Below are 16,580 nucleotides of genomic sequence, written 5' to 3'. Positions count from 1 at the left end.
ATAGGTTCTTGATTGTCAAGGGGACAAGTGTTACACGGGGAAGGTGAGAGAATGGGGATGAGAAACTTATCAGCCATGATTGAATAGTAGAGCAGACTCGATGGGCTGAATGGCCTAATTTCTGCTCCTATTTCTTATGGTCTTTCTTTCCCTCTGTTTTCTTGTGTTCACACTACCCCTCATCTCCTCCAAACCTGCATAATATGTTTCTGAGATTAAAATAGATATACGTGTCATTGAATGATTTTAATGTCTTTTATAAAGGAGGTATTTTCTGAGTATGTTTTTTAGTCTTTATTTGTTCTTTTGACCTTGTTGTGTTCGCCTTTGCTCACTTGGCATCTTGCTTGCAGAGAGTAGAAATATGATGCCATTCTAGACCATGGGTTGATTTCCACCCCCCACCCCCTGCCATTACTTGTCAATGCTTCCATTCTCTAATTATTTCACTTCTTTGTTGGGAGAATCAATATCTGCCTGCTCAACATGACTCAATTTGGAATGAGCAAACCAAATCTCAGCCTTCAGTGTGTTCTTAATTGGTAAGCACCATAAAGTTTATTTCACACTTGCTTTTAGTCCTTATTTGTACTGTCTGACCAAATCACAACTTAGCCCATGCTAATCTCCCTGAAGCTGATAAATTGCTTAATGGATGCAATTATTATTAATCTAATGGTTAAAAAATACATTGTTTTAAATCAACACTGGTAAGTTTCTTTCTCAATTCTAGTTGTCCCTTACCTTCAATCATTGCAGAGTAATATTATTTCCTAAAAAGATGAACATTTTACTGAAGCTTGTAAGATCTCATTTTAGATTTCTGTTTGACCTCTCGTCTCTGCTTTGCTGAATGAATTCAGAAGTTTTTTTGTTAGATATTTACCATTAACACCACTGAAATAAGGGCTGAATTAGGGCTTTTTCTTTGAATGGGATGTAGATGGGAAGGGTAGAAAATGGTTCAGAAAGGTGTTTGGTTGTGTGCTGTTTATGTCCTTACTGCTGTATCATTTTTACAACAGGAGAAGGTAACAGATGGCTAACTCTCCCAGGAGTCCAGTTGAATCACTTAAGTGGCTAATAGGTGCTCTTCCTCCCTCCACTGCCATTTTCCTAATAGCTGGAGAGAATCCTTTGCCATGTAGGAAGACTACCAGTTAACCCCTGATGGTTTCATATGGATTTCCAGGGTAGGGCTGAGGGCTATAAATTAAAGGTAAACACTTGACAGTAAAGGTTCATGTAAAAATACATTAGTTGTTTTTCCCTTTAAAGTACATTTAAAGAATTATATGAAAATACATTTTATAAAGTAGCTAATAACAAAGTAATAGAGTCATACAGCACGGAAACAGACCATTCATGCTGACCAGGTATCACAGACTGAACTAGACCCATTTGCCTGCATTTGGTCCATATCCCTCTAAACCTTTCCTGTTCATGCACCTGTCCAAATGTCTTTTAAATGTTGCAATTGTATACGCCTCTACCACTTCATCTGGCAGCTCATTCCATACACGCACCACCCTCTGTGTGAAAAAGTTGCCCCTCAGGTCACTTTAATAGCTTTTTCCTCAAAACCTTAAATCTATGGCCTCTAATTCTGGACTCCCCTAGCCTTGAAGAAAGACCTTGGCTATTCACCTATCTATGACCCTCATATGGTGGCTCAGTGGTTAGTACTGCTGCTTCACAGCGCCAGGGACCTGGGTTCGGTTCCAGCCTGTGGAATCTGTGTGGAGTTTGCACATTCTCCCCATGTTTGCGTGGGTTTACTCCGGGCATTTTGGGTTCCTCTCACAGTCCAAAGATGTGCAGGTTAGGTGAACTGACCATGCCAAATTGCCCATAGTGTTCAGAGATGTGTAGGTTACGTGCATTAGTTAGGGGAAATGTAGAGTAATAAGGAAGTGGAATGGGTCTGGGTGGGCTACTCTTCGGAGAGTTGGTGTGGACTTGTTGGGCCAAATGGCCTTTTTCCACACATAGAGATTCTGTGATGATTCTTCTATAAGGTCACCCCTCAGCTCTGATGCTCTTGGAAAAAAAGACCCAGCCTATCCAGTCTCTCCTTATAACTGAAACCTTCTTGTCTTGGCAACATCCTCGTAAATTATTTGTACACCCTTTCTAGTTGAATAACATCTTTCCTATAGCAGGGTGATCAGAATTGTACACAGTATTCCAAAAGTGGCCTCACCAGCACCTTGTAAAGCCACAACATGATGTCCCATTTGTATACTCAATGCTCTGATCAGTGAAGGAAACCGTGCCAAATGTCCTCTTCACCACCTTGTCTACCTGCGATGCCACTTCCAAGGAACTCTGAGTCTGCACCCTAGGTCCCTCTTGTTCAACTACACTGCCCAGGGCCTTACCATTAACTGTGTAAGTCCTGTCCTGGTTTGCCATACCAAAAGTGCAACACCTGACATTTATGTAAATTAAACTTCATCTGCCACTTTTCAGCTGGTTGGCCCATTTAATCTTACTCTTACATAACTTTCGTCACTGTCCACCAGTTTTGGTGTCATCCACAAACTTAATAACCTTACCTTCTATATTCTCATCCAAATATAGTTCCAGTATACTTGCATATGTTGAATGTGGTGAATGAGCAATTAAATTAAAATAGTGTAAAACTATCTCTATTCAGTTTTAACAATATCCTTTAATATGTATTCATACTAATGTACTGCCCTTCTGCTTCAATATATGATCATTTCCTGCACCTATGCATGTGATCTCTGAATTGTGATTGTCAATTTAGTGCTGATTAGCACAAAATAACAAGTTTATTTCAGCTGTAAATGTGTAGTTTTTGAGTACACTATGGGATTATTCAGCCTAATTTCAATTTGTATAAATTTACGACCCTTACAGATATGAGAGAAAGCAAATCTTTACATATCATTGTAATTAGAATCAAACTTAATATAATAGAACCAGATACTAGCCATAATTATACCTAACACATAGGAAGATGGTTGTGATTGTTGGCAGTGAGTCATCTCAGCTCCAGGACAGCTCTACTGGAGTTCCTCAGGGTTTTGTCCTAGGCCCAACTGTCTTCAGCTGCCTAACCAATGATCTTCTGTCCATCATAAGTTCAGAGTGTAAATATTTGCTGATGATTGCACAATATTCAGCACCATTCATGACCCCTAAGGTACTGAGGTGATCCATGCTCAAATGCAACAAGACCTGGACAATATCCAGGCCTGGCCCGAGTAGTAGCAAGTAATATTTGTACCACACAAGTACCAGGAAATGGCAATCTCTAATATTAGACAATCTAACCATCATCCCTTGACATTCAATGGCATTACCATCACTAAATCCCCCACTATCAACATACTGGGGGTTATCATTGTCCAAAACTGAATGAGATTCACCATATAAATACAGTGGCTACTAGAGCAGATCAGAGACTAGGAATCCTGCAGCGAGTATCTCCCCTCCTGACTTCCCAAAGCCCGTTCACCATCTACAAGGCACATATCAGGATTGTGATGGAATACTCCTCACTTGACTGGATGAGTGCAGCTCCAAGAACACTCAAGAAGCTTGACGTCATCTAGCACAAAGCAGCTTACTTGTTTGGCTCCAGATCCACAAACATTCATTCCATCCATCACCATATCAGCAATGTGTACTGTCTATCAGATGCACAGCAGAAATTCATCAAGGCTACTTAAACAACACCTTCCAAACCCATGATCACTATCATCTAGAAGGACAGGAGCAGCAGATCATGGAACACAACCACCTGCAAGTTCCCCTCCAAGTCACTCACCATGGAAATATATTGTCATTCCTTCAGTGTCACTGGGTCAAAATCCTGGATTTCCCTCCCTAGCAGCATTGTGGGTCTATCCACAGCACATGGACTGTAGTGGTTTGAGAAGGCAGGCCACCACCATTTTCACATGGGCAACTAGGGACAGACAAAAATGTGGTAAACCTTCAGGCTCTCTGCCTTTATTTCTGATGAAGGGCTTTTGCCCAAAACGTCGATTTTGCTGCTCGTTGGATGCTGCCTGAATTGCTGTGCTCTTCCAGCACCACTGATCCAGAAACAGACAAAAATGTTGGCCCAGCCAACAACACTCATGTCCCATAAGCGATTAAAAAAAACTGATGTTGCATTTCAGAAAGTGGCATATTTCTGAATAACTGATGAAAGTGAATGTTTGGAGTGTAATTAGCAGCACTGTGTAGTACCAATGATGCAATATTTTCACTAACAGGAATGAAAAGGTCTGATCACAAGATAAAATGATAAAATGGAATCCATTTGGACCAGATTAACTCTTACATCCAGGAAAAGATTTCAGTTTCCTCATCACATTCAGTGATGATGAAATAAAGATAATAATCAATAGACATTTTTGTGAATGACAAATGGTTTTCATTGGCATTCCATGGGACGTTATGGGGTCTCTTGCTGCTTGCATATATTAACGACTTGGACTTTAATAAGCAAGGCATGATTGGAAAATTTGCAGATGACACAAAAATTGACTGTGTAGTTGGTAGTGAGAGGATGGGTGAGAGTACAGAGGAGATTTACAAAAATGTTGCCTGGGCTTGAAAATTGCAGCTAGAATGAAAGATAAGCTAAGATTTTTTTTTCAGAACAGAGGAGTCAGAGTCTTGATTTAACTGAAATGCACAAAATGATGATGGGTTTAGCTAAAGTAGACAGGAAAACTCGCTTTCCAATAGTGCAGAGATTAGTTGGAGGGGAGGGAGTGAAGGGGCACAGATTTATGGTGATGGAATGGTAAAAGGATTAGTAGGAACATGATCAAAATTTTTTTTGTAACCTATAGAGTGGTGTGTGTTTGGATGTCGCTGCCTGGTTTGGTGGTGGAGGCAAAAACCCTCTATTCATTTAGTAAGTCCCTGCATCTGTATCTGAAATACTGTAGTAGCAGGGCCAAAGTTCCAGAAGGTGGTCTTCGCATGGGTGGCTGGATATTTTTCAGCTGGAACAGATAGATGGGCTGAATGCCTCTTGTCTGTGCAGTAACTTTTCTGCGGTGCTAACCTCTTGGGAATGTCAGATTCTGTTCCCTTCTAACTCCCAAAAACTTTTAATCACTTATCCAACAACACATACTCTCTAGCGAGGAAAGAAAGTTTTATTCATTCATTGTATAAAGGCCTCTCTGGCCAGGCCAGCAATTATTATCCCCCTGAATTGATCACACGGCAGTCAAGAGTGGTCCACATTGTGGTGGGTCGAGTCACACATGGGTCAGATGGGGTAGTGATAGCATCTTCCTTCCCTAAGGGACATTACTGAACTAGATAGGCTTTTCTGAATTAGTCTTAATTACAGATTTTTATTGAATTCACGTTTCACCATCTACCATGGTGAGATTTGGACCTGGGTCATTGAATCCCTACAGTTCAGAAAGAGGCCATTCGACTCTCTAAAGGGTATTCCACTCAGGCACAGACTCAGAAACATACACAGACCCCATCGTATCCCTGTAATCGTGAATTTACCGTGACTAATCCACCTAAAATGCACTTCCCTGGACAGGTCAGACTAATTTAGCCTGGCCAATCCACCTAACTTGCACATCTTTGGACTGTGGGAAGAAACCGAAAAGCCCAGAGGAAACTCTCTCACACACAGGGAGAATGTGTAAACTCCACACAGACAGTCACTTGAGGATAAATTGAACCTAGGTCCCTGGTGCTGTAAGGCAACAGTGCTAACCACTGAGCCACCATAACTGGGTCCCCAGAACATTAGCTGAACTTCAGGTCTCGAGGTCTATTTCTGAAACTGAATGCATGGTAAACTGAGCATGTTAAAGAGAGAATGTTCACAAGATCTGCAACACTCAACTTGTGAATTTGATTACCAGCTCAGTATTAATGGTGACTAACGCATAATGTCCCCATTCTGCATTCTTTTGTGCACTCGTGCCACAGCATGCCAGCAACCTTCCAAACACAGCGTGTTGTTTGGGATGTGCTGGCAGTGATTGACTGTCCTTTTATGAGATTTCAGACATGTGTAGCATTGCCAGCAGATTGCACAACCGAGCCCATATTTGGAATCCCCATGTGAAGAAGCTGTTATTGACCCTGGATAAACTTTAAGCTGCTTCTAATCCGTCTGCCATGTTGTGTGGTTCTGGATTATTTTAAGGTCACATTCTGGATTATATTTAAATGGTTACCCTTAGCTGCTTCCTTTCAAGTATAAACAACTCACTGCTTTCAATCTTTGTTCAGAATTTAGCCTCTTGTCAACAATATTTAACATCTTGACATTTCTCTACCATCCCTATGCTCTGAGTGTTTTTCCTGAATCTTGTCAACTCGGACTATCAAATTCCTGAAGGCCTGAAATTACTTGTGTTGTAGAGTTTTATCAAGGCATCATTTAATTCATATTTAACACTGTTGTAATCTTGTTGATTTTCTTGCTTTATATCAATTTGACACACTAAGCATTGCATCCAGTATTAATCCTGTTTCATCAATACATATACACAAAAGCCACATTTATTTTGGTGAGGAGTACCAAATATATTAAATGTCTTCTGTCTGTTGATGGACAAATTTCTTTGGTAGGTCCCAGACTACTTTCTCAGCCACAGTTGCATTCTGTATTTCCATACAATCTGTTAATTTAATTGATTTGCATTGGGTTTCTGAGTCCATGGGGAAAATTCAAATATCTTTGTTATAAGGAATGAATTGCAACTTTTGCTCTAAATAATAGATAGTGATGTCCCTGCTTACACCCCTTTAGAGAAGGTTTATATAGATTCAGATCATTTGCGTGTCATAGCATTGACCCTGATGGTACTTCACTTGGTATTAACCAAGCCTGACATCACTCCCTGACTAGCACTGCTATGTTTCTTTCTGTTCCACTTTCAGAATAGTGCCTTGAACTCCCAATACCCTCTGAACCTGAATCCACATGGAATGAGAAACCTTATTGAAGACTGCCTTGAAATTAAGTGACAATTCTAGCGTAATTAGTATATCTACATACTGAACCTTTTAAACATTAATTATATAATAGTTGGTGATGAGGGCTCTGTGGTGCAGTGGTTGTGTCCCTACCTCTGAGTCGGGAGGCCTGGGTTCAAGCCCGGTGAACTCAGGTAGTGTGTGATAACATTGTGGAACAGGTTGTTTAGAAAATATATACAGCAGTTGGATTTTCGATTTTTTAACATTACGAAGATGACCATTTTATTCCTGTATTTCCCATGTTGTCCTCATTTCTATAAAGTATCAGGTTATCCAAACAAGATGATTGGACCCCACAAGTCTCCAATATGGCACAGCTTAGTTTTAGTGCTGAGATGTACATTTTGGAAATTTCTGTCTCTGACCTTCAGGGCTATTAAAAGGTTGGTATCTGCATCAGGTGGGACTCATCTGGTGGCCAAAGAGATTTGAGCCATGTGGAGGGTACCTTTTATAATTACTTTCCATTAAATTTTTTACAAATTGTCAATTCTCCTAAAACCATGGCTGTACTCACCATTTGAACAATGGAACATTGACTGGATCTAAATACTCACATGCAGTTTGGGGACTAGACTATTAAGTTTTGATATAGGTTTTGGGCCTTTTGCACGATTTATACTTAAATTAGCTAGTAGGAGTTCATTAGTAGAGCTGTGCATATGGACAGGACTCATTATCCAACTTGTTCCTGAGGACTCTGTGGAAGCCAAGGATACAAAAGAGCTACAGTTCAATTTTATACCTCTTGTCCGTGATGAGTCATTTGACTTTTTTGCTTGTGATCCTGTCCCATGGCTCTGTATACTGTTAATATAAGAGTAGCAAGAGGACAGAATCCATGTTCTCCACTCATTGTTACTTCCAGAGTAACATTTGTACACCTGAATTTGTACATAGAAAAACTGATGACAGTAATAATGTTTGATTTTCAAAGCAAAAGCCTTGAGATGAAGGACTGTTTGAATTAAGAAATATTTTATTAATTAAATATTTTCTAATTCAAAATAGTGTTTTTATTTGGATTTGTAACAAAAAAAAATTAAACTATCTGAAAATGTTCAGTCTAATGCTGTTTGCATTATGGCACAACAAGAATGGAATTTCATTGTTTCTCCCATTGTGAGTTTGGTGGTGGAAGGTGTTTAATTAGATAAGAAGGTAATGCATTTGGACCCTGTTTCATTCCCCCCTCTGCCCTATTTAAGACTATGACAGGAAGAGTCATTTTTTAAGCCTTTCTGTTCCTATCTTCAATTGAGGCCCTTACACGGGCAATTATTGCCGCTGATATTTACCAAGTTGCAAGGAGGGTAGCAGCTATGATGGACGTTGAAAAGGAACTTTTTCAATGTTGCTTGCTTCAATGAAGTTGTAGCTCTCATTAAGTGACCCATTCTTGGCAATGTTGGACCTTGATGGGTTTAGTGGTGGCTGCAGCCACAGAGACCCAAGTGATGCTACCAAGCGATGCTACCAAGCAGTGAAGAGCTGTTAGACATGGTTGGCCAGCAGCTCTTAGCAAGTGAGACTTTGGCTCCTGTGGTCTCTGGCCTGGTGAAGACCCACTTCTGCCCAGTTAATTCATTAGGCATTCCTGCAAAGAGGCGCTGTGGTGCTCTTTTTGACTGTCCAGCCAGATGGTGAGACCATCGCCACCTACGTTAAATACTAACTCCTTGACATTGTTAGTACTGTTGTATAAGGGTGTGTGGGTCTGAAAGGGTGAATGCTGATAGTAATGTTAAATGCACTTGGTGGGAGAAGAGCTTTGGATTTCAAAGAAGTAAGACCTACCACACACAGTCTCCATCACAATGTCTATTATATCAGAGAAACTTGTACATAATTGTTAAAATGAAATAAACTACATCTTGTTTAAGCCAAGTGCGTTGTCTAATTAGACTAGTTATGTTTCTCTACCATTGTCAGACCAAGAGGGCCCTATCAACCCCTACACTAAAAACAGATATTGGCAGCAAGCTTATCATATGGTGAGTGATAGTGCAGATTGCCTTATGCAACAAGGTAGTCAGTGGTGAGGATTGTCCACACAACATTGTGAGCAGCGGTGTGGATTCCATTTTGTCGCTTCATACAGTAATTTAAGAACCTAGCTCCTGCAGACTGACTACAAGGAGCTGAACATTCAAGAACCGAAAAGAAGACAACCTCCTAGCAAGACTTAACAAGGAAGAATCTATCGACAAAAATGAAAGCATTTCGACCTGGAAAGAGGAATGCTTTAGCAGGAGAGTTACAAGCTCCCTGAAACTAGAATATTAGTCCTTCCAAGGCTATGACAAATTGCATCATGTGCCAGAGACCTATAGGAGATGTTCTGAGTCAGGGTTCAACTAGAAAGCAAATGGATATCGAAGACTCAATGAATAAAGCCATACGCTTTTGCTGAGCGGGGAAATCTTTAAAAGACTTTCAGAATGAGAAAGCTGAAGGAAAGGAAATACCAGTAGCTCTGACCAAGCATTGCCACTGGAGCAGTTGGCAACATGGCGCATGGCTACAATATGGGAAATCAAAGGCACCAGAAGTAGTTCAAACTGGTTTTCGAACCAGGGATGTCATGAAACCAGAATTAAAGTGATAAAGAAGCATATTTGGAATCTAAGTGGACAAGGTCTAATGGAAGAAAAAGGAAACTTCATTAAGATTGCAAAAAAGCTGGGATATCCTTTATTAAAACTGTGATAGATGCATTTATTAATGCTGTATGTAGCAGGGATCAGTCAGAAAACCAACATGCTTAAAGCAAGCATTTTAATTAAAGCCACAGGAATCAGAATTTATTCAATAAAGCAGTTTAGGAAACATAAATAATTTCTTTAGGCTACAAATAGGGAAATTCATCTGGAAATGTCATAAAAATGTGTGAATTTTCTATTTTATCTGTGAAAAGCAGAAATTCTCCATTTTGACCACAAAATTTCAAGAAAATCCTCCAATTACAGCACACTGTAGTAGCAGCACAATTGCTGCAAATATAAAAGCAAGGCAAATAAATGATCACATGAGGAAGATATAAAATCAGAAATAATATTTCCAGGAAGATTAAATTACGGTGATATGCCACATAAAACACAGAGTTGGACATCTCAAAGAAGGGTTCATAAGATACAGATTAACTGCTAAACTAGTTACTAAATAAAAAGTTGAACAAGTTAAGACACTTTTATATTCAAATGAGATGTAGTTCATGGTGTTATAATTCAACAAGGTGTTAATTAAGCAACTGATGCTTTTGAATAAATTCTGAAAGCCTTTGACAATTAGTTTAACCTCAGACCAAAACAAATTTTAGAAAGAGCAAGGTTTAACAGAAGAGTTCATGATTCAAGGGAATCAATAAACAATTTCATTAATAATTCAGACACGTTAGTGGAAAATGTGACGATAGTGATTTAAAGCTAAAGTTCACGGGAAGCAGAATTATTGTTGGAATTCTGTTGAGTGTTTGACAGCCTTATTACATTAAAGAAAAGATTTGACTGCAGACAAAGCTGTACAGGTGATGAGCGAAGCAGAAGTCTGGAAGCAGAGTAAATCAATCCGAAAAAAATGTCATCACAGGAGATCAACATAATCCATTCTTGGGATACAAATGTTAACAGACAAACATGAAAATTTCATTAAGTTAAACATGATACAAGAGTGATTGTGATTATACTTTCAGATATCAAACTGTAGCTTGAAACACACTGTCCACAGTCAAAACAGCGCAACTGCATGGTTCAAGAGGTATGCTACTTAAAATTGAATGGATACCACAGCAACAATCAAACACTGGGTTTGATTTCGCCATCAAAATTGCTCATTCTTGAAGATGAATGCATGTCTTGCCCTCTGGGATCAGCCAATGATGGAACATTCAGTTTGGAAAAGTGGATCATGGAATAACTGGTCAAAATTCAACTGGTAGATAATTTCATGGGGCTGCTTAGATTCATGCTAGAACCCAAAAACAAATTTGAATCAATTTAGGTTATCTGTGCTGGCACAAGAAGTTTATTTTGTATTGTAGGCAAGATGGAAACCTGTGACTATAGTGAATTGGCTGAGATGTTTTTCACTGCTATTGGCACCAAGGAGAATTGACTGCCAGGATCAGCAATGTTTGCGAGTAAACGCTGGCAGCCACCTAGCCAATGAGCAGCATACCCCACTTGAACTTACTCAATCATCTGTAACGAAAGTAACACAGATTGGAAAACAGCTTGGTGAATGAATAGTTATGACAGATTTAAGTCAGATGCTGAAGTGATTCAGAAGATGCATGTTCAAACAGAGCATTTCATTTCCTTATCTTGCTAAGAATGATCCTCAGGAATAGTGACAGAGATCTTGCCAAGAAAGAAACAATTCTCAAATGGTACAAATAATGAAGTGAACATTGTAGTTTCACCAATACCACATTCGCTGAAGCTGAATGAAAGTATCCAAGTTAACAAGTTTAAAGTAAAGAGTAGAAAATTTCAACACAGATTTACCGGCAGATTGAGAGTGATACAGGTTGGGGGCGTAGTACATCTGGATGCCACCCCTGAAAAGGGGCAACCTATGCCTGGAGATCCAGGATACAGTCAAGAGATTGCCCGCTTCAGCGATTTGGGATTTGCAGAAAAGAAATTGCCTGTTTCAACAGGACAGTTATTTTCCATAAGGGGATTCATGAGATTATAGGTCCTCTGGGTATTGCAATGGAACACTTGCCTGTTTGAGCAACAAGGAGATCCTCCCTGAAAAGAACCCAAAAGATGAACTCTCTTTCTAGGTGAACCAGCAAGTTTCTTATATTTCTTTTAGCTTCCTACATTATGGTTTTTGCTCAAATGTGGAAACCAAACACTGATGGGAGATCAATTAACAGAACACCCTCGCACAGTTAATGAGGTGATCTAAGCTTTTGGTCACCAAGTTCTGCTCAGTCTCCCACTCTGATGTCTCTACTCATGAATGCTCAAGGAACATCACCTCTCCTTTAAATTAGGTACAGAGCATTCTGAACTTAGCATTGAGTTCAACAATTTCAGATCATAATCACTGTCCACATTTTTTCAGACAACAACTATTCATAATGGTTCTGCTATTCCCTATTTACATCTACTCTCAAACCATCTCTCCTTTATTTATTTCTCCCTTTACCAACCCTTCTGCCAATCACCATCATTCTTCTTGCTTTTATTCTCACCTGCCTTCACCCTACCATCATTTTTCTTCTCTTTATCCTTTAGTTGGATATTTAGTTGTCAAACTTTGCTTAAATTTTAATGAAAGGTCATTGACCTGTCTCCCCTGATGTTGCCAGATCTGCTGAGTATTTCCAGGATTTTCTGTTCTTATTGGGAATAACCATTTGCTATTAAATAAGTTGGAAACACCCACCATCAGCCACTCTAGTAAGATAGTATGGAGAGGTTTTGGAAAATGGTTTTCTGTTTGGCCACTCGTATATCAAAATAGAACGTCAGGCCTTCTTTTTATCTTACAATCTTTGTTTAATTCATAAAGTAAATGTTAACAGAAAGAAGATGTGAAAATCATTGCATATAATAACAATTTTTAAAGAAAGCGTAGTATTGTATATAGGACTGTCATATGTTGTTTTTTTTGTCATGGGAACTGGCTTGATTAAATTCTTGGAAGTTGTAAATTGATTTTAAAAGCAATTACAGAAGATTCACAGTTCTAACAGGGTTTTTGATTTGGTTTTTTACAAATCCTGGCAGCAATAGATTTTCATTTTGAGTGTTTTTACATCTGTTTATTGTGTTGAATGTTCTGTAACATGCCATATCTCAATGACATTAGCTTACTTGTTTGAAGTGTTACATAAGGGACAGAACTGAGCAGTTCAATTTGTCAACTGAGTGGTGATGGTGTTATGCTGAACCCTGCATATAGCTGCCTTGGCCACTGGAAGTTGGATCTTGTTTAGATATCATTTAGTCCATCCAAGATGGTAAGGCATGCAAAACATTATCTTAGACATTTGTGTATATTCCTTTATTTGCAAAACTTCTTCATTTATTAAAGTTTTATTTTCTATACATCATGTAGAAGAAAACTTTCTACTCAAGTCATCACTTACCTGTAACTTTTCATTTTTAAAAATTATTTATTAAAGCTTTCTCTTTCTATCATGTCTTACCCAATTTTCTGTCGCTTGTTCCATATCCTGTGCTGGAGATGTGGACCCTGGCAAGATCTCTGTTGGAGAGGCTTTGGATTTATGTTGGCATGTTGGCCAAATTGCCTTTTTTTAATGTGTTCACAGATGTGAAAGGCTGTGAAACTGTACAGGCAGCACTTTATATTGCTGTTAGCACAGTACCTATCTTTCTAAACAACCTATTTAGAGATGTTATGACATATCTCTGGAGCAAGTGGGACTTGAAGCCAGACCTCCTGCATCAAGGTAGGGACATTTCCACTGCATCACAAGAATCCACACATATGAACATTTCCATGTGGATCTCATGGATGTGGCATGCATAATTAACAGCTGTATGATATTTAGTCAGAGTCATACAGCATGGAAACAGATTCTTTATTCAAATCAGTCCACATCGACCATGTTCCCAAATTAAATCAGTCCCACCTGCCTACATTTGGCCCATATCACTCCAAACCTTTCTTATTTATGAACTTAATCCAATGTCTTTTAAATGTTGTAACTGTACCTGTGTCCACCACTTCCTCTGGCAGTTCATTCCACACACGAACCACTCTCTGTGTAAAAACATTTCTCTTCATGTCCTTTTTAAATCTTTCTCCTGATACCTTAAAAAATGCCCTCCAGTTTTCAACTCCCCCACGCTAGAGAAAAGACCCCGATCATTCACCTTATCTATGCTCCTCATGATTTTGTAAAACCTCAATATGATCATACCCCAATCTCCTGCGCTTCAGTGTAAAAAGTCCCAGTCTTTCCAGTGTCTTTTACATCTCAAACACTCCATTCCTGGCAACATTCTTGTAAATATTTTCTGAACCCTCTGCAGTTTAATAACATATTTCCTGTAACGGGGTGACCAAAACTGCATACAGTACCCAAGAAGAGGCCTCACCAATGTCTTGTACATCCTCAACATGATGTCTCAACACGATGTCTCAACACTTATACTCAAAGGTCTGTACAATGAAGGCAAGCATGCTAAATGCCTTCTTAACCACCCTGCCTATCTGTGACACAAATTTCACAGAATTATGCACAGCAAATAAATGTCTTATGATATCCTTTTTCTTTCTGTTCACCACATGCCATTAGGAAAGTGGAATGTTGCCCTTTATAATGAATTGTGTGTGGAATACTATAGGCAATGCATTCTAATGAGAATTGACAACAAATTAAATGTTGGCATCCTGAAAAATTTCATTATGATTCTTCAATTAATAGATGAAATTTATATTGAAAGCAAAACAACCTTAGCATTGTTTAACCTGATTTATCCTAGATTTATGATAATTTGTCACAGAACATGGTGATTCTGGTACTATATATACTGTTTCCACTTTTGTAAACAGAATTGCATAGTGATTAGACTGATGATACATTTGGTTGCATGACCTGCTAAAAATGCATTGACTCATTGAAGGCTTGCCTGTTTTTGTGATAATAGCGAGATACAGAGATTAACGTGTATAAATCATTTTTAAAAGGCCATGGTGTTATCTGGGACATAAATCCAGTAGATTGAAATGTATGATCACTGTAACTGCCCATTATGTTAGCAGTGGCATGAGAAATTAGTATGGTCACCTTCACTCAATGCCTGAGAGTTAGAGGGTCAAGAGTTTAAATCTATTATATGGTACATGCTATAAATAATTTAATACAACACTGAAGGAGTACTTACTGTCTTTTAGAGATTATGTTATTTCATTAGTATACATAAGATCTTGAAATTAGGCTTTTGCTATTTCTATTTTTCCCACCTTCGACGCTTAGTTTTCAATTTCTGGTTGAGCCTGTTATAACAGACGAGTTATTGTGAATTACAACTGTAAGGAGTAAACCTACTTCTTGTAAGTATTTTAGGCTTTGAAACAATCAAGCGAAGAAATATGCCGGTGCAGTATTGAAGTACAGAAGAGGTTCCAAACCTTTAATGTAGAGGGCAGACGTGTTAGACGTTCTAGTTTTATATGATTAGGTCCAAAAGCCAGTATTAGGTAAAGACTATTTTTGACAGGTGCCTACACAACAACATTTGGTATTATGGATGATAGCATGTTTCTGGTGAAGAAAGTATGGCTCGCCACATTGAAAACTTAGGTATCCATTTTACACATGTAAATAGGTAGGACACAATATAAGAGGTTCAGCTAATTTTGGAATGGAGGAGCTAGATCTTATGATTCTGATTCTGTATGGACTCCGGTAGGAGAAGAATTGGTACCCAGAGACCAAATCTGGAAGTCCAGCCCCCGTTGTTATTGGAGGAGGAAAGAGCAGAGGTTTGGTAACCTCAAATGATGTTGCTTAGAAATTACACGCTCCATTCTAGAAGAGGGAATTTCAGAACTTTAACGATTTTAAACAAAGCAACTGGGTTTTGAAAGCCTTTTTAACTTATACTTGGTGGTTGGAGGTGTTTGAAAGGTAATTAAAAATGATGTTGCCGCCTTCATAGTTCATGAAATACTATAGCCTGAGTTAAATTTGTAACTACTAAAGTGCATTGTAACATTGTTGTGAATGGAAATATAGGTGACCATTAAATAATGAGTTGCCAAATTGTTATTGTTGACAATTTGTAATGTATCAAGTGAAAGAACAGCATTTTTAAAGTGTGTTAGAATATATCATCAACCGGATAAAGTGCTGTTCTGCATTGTATAATGTTGAAAAGCTGATCTAGTTTAAGATTTAGAATAACTTCGTTAAACTCTCCCCATGGATTTTGTTAATTCTTATCAGACCAGCTAAGTCATTAGTTTGGCTGTTTGACAGATGTATGAGTTTTTATTCTTTACATATGTGCTGAACCATATGTTTGGGTAATGTCCGAGCATTTCACTATCTTCACGGACTCAAACAGATTCTGCACTGCAGGGTTTGTTGACATTGTTATTTAGGAGAATGTTACTTAGCTGCTTTTTGGACTAATGCAAAATTCTGTGCATCAGGCTTTGTTTAGGAAGGTATTCTAAGGGAATGTCAGCTTCTTTATGTTCGATAGATATATTAATTTCTAAAAATATCTGAAAAAGATACCAGTTTATGTGCCTAATCAGATTATGTTTGTTTTTACAGATTTAATAACTTTAAAGTGTTATTGCATAGTTTGTGAGTTTTGTTTATAATGAATAGTGAACACATGGCTTGGGGTTGAGAGGGTAGTTGAGAGCAGGGAACAAGGATTGGTGACTGGGGCTAAGAGGAAGTACAGAGGTTTATTGTGTTATGTGGCTTTACACTGCCCTGTGAAATCAGGCCCATGTTTCTGAGAATAGAGGTAGGCTTTTAATCTGGCTATCTCAGCCTATTGTGACAGCAGGCCCAGTGCCAGGCCATGCCCAACTCCCCAGATGAAAATCCTGTAGCC

At 38.7% G+C, this 16,580-nt stretch overlaps 1 protein-coding gene across 2 annotated transcripts in view; it reads left to right on the top strand.

Moving 5' to 3' along the window:
• Positions 1-16,580, top strand: part of kcnh1a (potassium voltage-gated channel, subfamily H (eag-related), member 1a) — a 283,339-nt gene that overhangs the window by 130,603 nt on the left and 136,156 nt on the right. The window lies entirely within an intron of this gene.

This window comes from Chiloscyllium plagiosum, chromosome 9, assembly GCF_004010195.1.
Source record: "Chiloscyllium plagiosum isolate BGI_BamShark_2017 chromosome 9, ASM401019v2, whole genome shotgun sequence".
Classification (NCBI taxonomy): domain Eukaryota; kingdom Metazoa; phylum Chordata; class Chondrichthyes; order Orectolobiformes; family Hemiscylliidae; genus Chiloscyllium; species Chiloscyllium plagiosum.
Note: the sequence above shows the minus strand (reverse complement) of the source record. Positions and strands in the feature narration are given on the sequence as shown.